The following is a 6,472-nucleotide window of genomic DNA, read 5'->3' on the forward strand; positions in this document are numbered from 1 at the left end:
TTTTTTTTTTTTTTGGCCTTGCCTCTATATTTTCTTCCTATGTTGCCAATTAGAGTTTAAGAAGTTATTTTTTTTTCCTGGTACATACATAATAATTAAGTTATTCATTACTTTTCTATTATATTATGTGTAGTATTGTATTATAAGTGATACCAAGACATAAAATAGTTTCTCAAGAAGCTCAAAATCCATGTGAGAGTGCTCTGGGAATTTGAGCATCACAACTTAGTGAACAATGAGACAGCAGCCCTATACAAAGTTGTGGGGGATTCACTTGAAAAATTTCAGAATGTAAATGACAGTAGAAATCCTTCATCTACTCCCCTACCCAATCCATGATACTTTTTGTAATGGTCTTGCCAGATGAGCTTAACTAATTTAAAGGCATCCTATGCAACAAAAAGCAATGGATCCCATTATTGGAAAGTGCTAGAAATCATAAAGTTTATCTTCATGTCCCTGGTTTATCCCCAAATACCATTTTTCCCTTCTGAGATAAAACTTTTATTTAATTCTAAAACAACAACAACAAAAAAAAAACTTCCAGTTTGAGACACTATGTCCCATATTGTCTATCATTGCATCTTAAATTTCTGAGGTTACATGTAACACCTTGAATTTTCCCAACTTTGTCCTGCTTTACTTTTTCCCTCGGGAAGCTTCTTTCTCATTCCCTCTCATTTTCTCAAGTTCCTATCACTCCCTTCCTTTTTCTTCAAATATCACTCCACATATAACCACAATTTCTTTCCCTTGATTGTGCATATACCTCATCTAGAAAAGGCTTTGTGATAATAGAGGGCATCCACATTCCAGTGAGAAGCAGGAGACAATTTAAAATTGAATAATAGTCTACCTCTCGCTTAAAATCCTCTTGCTGTCCTGCTGTGACAAATATGTCATTGTCGATTTTTCACTATAATTTCATAAACGTGTCTTTCTGTGGGAACCATTCTCACTTACTGTATGCCCAGAACATTCCACCATCCCTTTTCTTTCCTCAGATCCACTTAACTCCCCAAATTATTTTCCATGATCTACCAGAAGAAAACAATAATACAAAGATGTCTTTGATAATTTTCTTAACAGATAGTTGGGTTCCTCAAACACCAGCAATCTCTATAATAGAACAGAAATCTATTCTACTTCATTCCATAGCACATGCTGATCATAACACTAGTTTTGTTTCTAGTTAGATTTCTAATGAAATCTAACATGCTAGCCTAATTCCCTGTGATATAAGCTGCATATTCTGGAAAAGTTGGAATTGTACTTGATACCTATTCAAGACACATTTGATCTTGGAATGACATTTCCCCTATTCCTAGACCTTGGTTTTCTTTTCTCCAAACTAAATACTTCCTGAATACCCAAGAAGCTATTTTTCCCACCCTTTCATATTTTCCTCTGAATGATCCACAGTTAAGGCTCCTTTAAAACACAATAAATAGAAATAAAAGCAATAGATAAAATTTTGCTAGTATGGATAATAGTGTAACTGAGTCTATAATTAAGGGTTGTTTAGCATTTAATTCAAATGAAACCAGAGTAAATGACAGCCCTTTCACGAGATTGTATATGCGCTCAATTAGTAGAGTCGCAGATTTAAAAAATAAAAATAGCGGAAACCAAGTTAACTTTGAATTTCAATAAACAACGAATGATTCTTTAGTTTAAGTGTGTCCCCATGACTATGTTTTATTTGGCAACCCTACACATGAGACAACTGTAGTAATTTTAGTCAAGTAAATAGGTAAGCCCAGGTGACCTACCATAGGCAGAAAGGATTATGAGTTGACATGATGGAGAGAAAAATTTCAACTAGTCATTCCTCACAAGACATGAATCGAAGTGTCATGAGATGCCAGAAGGTTTAGAAAGCTTAATTACTTCTTGCCTCGTCATTTGATTTGAAAATAGAATCAGTAAATTAAATTGGGATCAGAATAGAAGCTTAGAAAATACAATTTATACTATTGCCAGAATGGAGCTTACCTCTGAAGTAAAATCACCTGGGCCTTTGACGTGGAGTTATGTTGGTCAAGAATCATTTGCTTGTACAAGATAAAAACAAAAACAAACAAGAATCCTCAAATCAAATCAAATCAGTTTATACAACAAGGAATTTATTGATTTATTCTATTGAAAAGCATAAAGATAGGCTTTGTTGGTAGCTAGATACTATACTTTGAATTATCTTCTACATCTGTTTTACTCCCCCTCACCCCCCACAAACACGCTGCTTATTAAGGCAATACATTTTGTCTGCAATGACTAGCAGAAGCTTCAAGTTTATATTTCTCTGTTTTCAACAAGTTCAATAGAAAAAGAGATTTTCCTTACTAATTTTTCCAGCAAAATTCCAGAATTACAATGGCATGGCTGCATTACCTTCTCGTACCTAGAGTAGTTACTGTATCTAGGAGAAGGAATAAGCTAGTTAGCTAGTTGTGGCTTTGAAACAAGTTTGGAGATTGTCACACCAGAATTCATGGACTGAGATTGAGGAGGGGTGGTCTCTAAAGATAAATCAGAGGAGGGATCACAGATTCTGGGGAGGCAAAAACAGCAGATCAGCAGATGTTCAGCAAAACTTAGTTACCCATGTTATAGGCACAGTCGCTTTGGGATGTAGAAGAAAACTTGTTCCCGCACTTTGCGTCATGCCTGGGGCAGCCTAGAAGTACCCCAGATCTTCCTCTTGCATTAAGCACAAGTAAGATAACACTTTGTTTTCAGTGTTTCAAGGGTTAGTGGAACACTTGAAAAATCTAAAAGCTTTAGAGAGAAAATGAAAAAGTCCAAACATTCCATCTCAAAAATCAGATGAGATAGTATTCATTCCATGAGAAGGACCTGGTTCCAGGTAGGGTTGGGAGGAGTTTCTGCATTCTTTTGTTCACTCACAGAAAATTTAAATGTCTCTGCTGAAGTTAAACACATACCAGTATCACTTTCTTCAGTTATGTATGCTTTATGCGAGGTAGAGCAAGAGAGAAATTAGAGTCTAAACTCAGACCTGAGCCACAGATTTAGCAATCCCAGAAGGCAGCCTTGGGGACAAGAATGTCCAAGGGCTACTAAGGGAAGGATGGGGTTATATCTGGACTGGTTAAGAGGTTAAATATAGCAGAAGCAGCTTAAACACAGAACACTGGGGCAGATCAAGTGATGGAGACCACAGGCATGAAGTGATTTGTTTTATATTAAAAACCAGATGTTTAATTACTTGACATTTCCAGTCATTTATTTAATTTGAGTCTCTTATAAGTCTTTTAAGACAAATGTTGGAGTCTACAAGTCCATTCCATTAAAAATCCTCATATGGGGCAGGAATTAAGATCAGCATTATTCATGAGGTTGATTCACTGCTTTAGAAAATATATTACATTTTGTAGGTTTGGGGGGACATAATTTGAGGACAAATTTAAACCATGAATCATATTTAAAACAGTCAAGGTATCACATATTCGATGGTATTTTCATTCCCTCCACGCAGTACACCATCTATTGCACCTTGGAAGTTTAACTGATTAACAATATTGATGAAATTTTCATTGTTTCCTTTAAACATGAAATACCATCCTTTAGGGTACTTAAGATTTTTAACCCACCTTATTTCAAAATAATTAATCAGTAAGAGTTGCCACAAAAGCAAAATAAAACAAAGAAAAAAGATCAAATCTGTACTAAAACCAGTAACACAAAATGACAGCAGGTCAGGGGTTCACTTCAGAAGGCTACTTGTATAGCTACAACATTAATAAAAAGAAAATGGATCATGATGCCTAGATTTCCAAACCCTGCAATTCCTGACAAATTGCCATTTTTCTGAGGCTTTATTTCCCTATCTGCATATTGAGGATAATGACAGTATTATATTTATGAGAATAATAATAATGTACACAAAATTTAATTATAAACTGTAATGCACTAATGATCCTTATAAATTAGCAGACTTTCAATCTTCAGACTATTTGCATGTCAAAAACAAACTTAGTTTCTTTAATTGTCTCATTGTAGGAATTGATTTAAACCATCCTAGAATGGAGAGACAGTTTTGTCAGGTTAAAGAGAAAATTCACACTTCCCCTGAGGGATGGATGTCATTTGGCCCCATTCCCGAAGACTGAGTCTTCTCTAAATTCAAGAACAGAAGAGAAAAATGTTCTGATGCTAATTTGTGGTCAGGTTTTAACAGGAATTTGGGCTCTTCTGGTTGAACAACCATGAGGACCTTCCAGTTCACAAAAAGCAAGGATGGGACTTTTGGTCTGGAGGCATAAAGAGATGTGTGCATAAATTCAGAAAGACTTGGAAGAAAGAAAGAAAGAAGGGTCAGGGAACAGCAGAGTGATGGGGAGCTGCAGCCAGGAAATTGTTTTAAGAAGAAGATAACTGACCAGGAGGAGTAAGAGTCTGACCAAGAGAAAGCCTATTTCAGGAGTTCCTGGTTGCATTCCCAGAAGGCCTTTTGCCTTGGAGCCCTCACTAGCTGACTGTGTTGTTTGCACATAAATGGAAAATTAGCATCACCTGGACTAAGAACCTGGGCTAGTCAACCATCCAGTCTTTACTGCAGTAAGGACTTCTAGTTATCTTCACCAAGCTTCCCCATTCTGCAGCTGCTACATAGGAGATGTGTTGTGAGCCATGGCTTGTCACATTTTGACAATTTCCAGGTACCCTGTAAAGATGCCTCCCTGCAATGCTCCAGAATGACTCTGAAGGCACCACACACCTTGCAGTGAGATCTAGTTGAGTTTGTTGGAGGGAAGTAAACCTCTCTACTATAATAATAATTACAATTGTCATTGGTTACTAAAGATGATGTGGGAAGTTTTATGAGAAAGCCTGAGCTAAGGAGACTAACTGCAGGTAAGCTTCAAATTGAGCAGTGCGCCTCCTAGCAAACAAGAAGAAACCTGCTTTATAAATCCTCGTATTAATACAATAACAATTACAGACAGAGAGATGATTTTTCCTATTGCTATTGTATTAAAGGGATTGAATAACATAAATGATTTCTGAAGGAACAGTTTTATAAAGATGCAGATTTTTTTAATGGGACAAGTTTTACAATCTCCATTCTTGATGAAAAGCTAAGACAATGGTCAGAAAATTGTAGTTCTAAGAAAGTATTTCTAAAAGGAACTGAAAAAAATGTCATTGAGGTATTGAAATATGTGATTTTTCAAGACACATTTCTTTTGTTTAGTCAGAAATCTTTATGTTCCTGGGTAAAATAGGTTCACGTGTGTGTGTATTGTACCCCCCCACATATATGTATTTATATGTCTATATGCACATATGTAATATATGAAAGTCTCTGTAAATCTATCTAGTCTGTATAAAAGAAGAAAGCTCTTTCTACTCTTCTTTTGTTATTTCACACAATTTGCCAATGTGCCAAGTGTCCGTCCTTCCAGCCCCAAATACATTGGGTGCCAACACAAATAAAAATGTCTTTTCACAATTGAGCCTTTAAACAAGTAACAGCAGTTATAGGTACTTTGGGGACTTTCTAAGGCAGATTTTTTCTTCATGAAACACAGGATACTGACATTTGAAATAAAGTAACATTTCTTCAGATTTGTGGCATCAAATAAGTGTGCATTGGGTTGAGTCTGGGCTCCCATAGCTTTCATCACATTGCATGTAGCAGAGAAACTGGGACTGCAGAAATTCACTTAAAGGAAAAGAAACCAGACACACAGGGAATACCCTTATGCCTAAGAGGAGTTTCACTTCTCTCTCCTCCTCTCCACTACATCATTGGAATCCAGCTGCTATTACAGATAGAAAAACACCATTGTGGAAACAGAATAAAAAATGTAAGGCCCAGCGGCATCTTGAGTGCCCAGGCCTTCTACACTTGCAGGAAATTGATCGTGATTACATGCATCTGACCCTGATGGATAGTCTCTGCTCTGAGCCCCAGGGAGAGCAGCCAAAAGAGGAGAGGAAAAAGCAACTCAAGATCTCTGCCAAAATGCCAAAATGCCCTGAGGAAGAAATCATTTCCTCAAGTTAAATCTGCAGATGATTTTAGCCTTGTGTTTATGTGCAAGAAACAAGTCAATATTGTTAATATCTAATTCTATTGATGCCTCCAGATAATGGTGACCAAAGCAAATTAATAAGTTTTTATTTCATATCCTTAGAATATATTAATGTTCTTTTAATTTCATTCCAAATGATCGTATAAAAAATAATTTAAAATTTAGCAAATATTCAAACATATAAACATAGAATCCATAAAAGTATTATTATTAATTCATGTTATATAAACTCATCAGCTAATCCCAAGAAATGTTAGACACCCTTAAAAGATATTTTTAAAATATTTTTTAAAATATTTTTTAAGCCAAGGTTATATTTACCAAATTAAATGATTTTCACTCTTCTACAAAAAGATGGGTGCTTTCAGAATAAGGAGAGCATTCATTATGAATTCTTCCCCATAGGAACT

The sequence above is a fragment of the Microcebus murinus genome, chromosome 6 (assembly GCF_040939455.1).
Source record: "Microcebus murinus isolate Inina chromosome 6, M.murinus_Inina_mat1.0, whole genome shotgun sequence".
NCBI classification, from domain to species: domain Eukaryota; kingdom Metazoa; phylum Chordata; class Mammalia; order Primates; family Cheirogaleidae; genus Microcebus; species Microcebus murinus.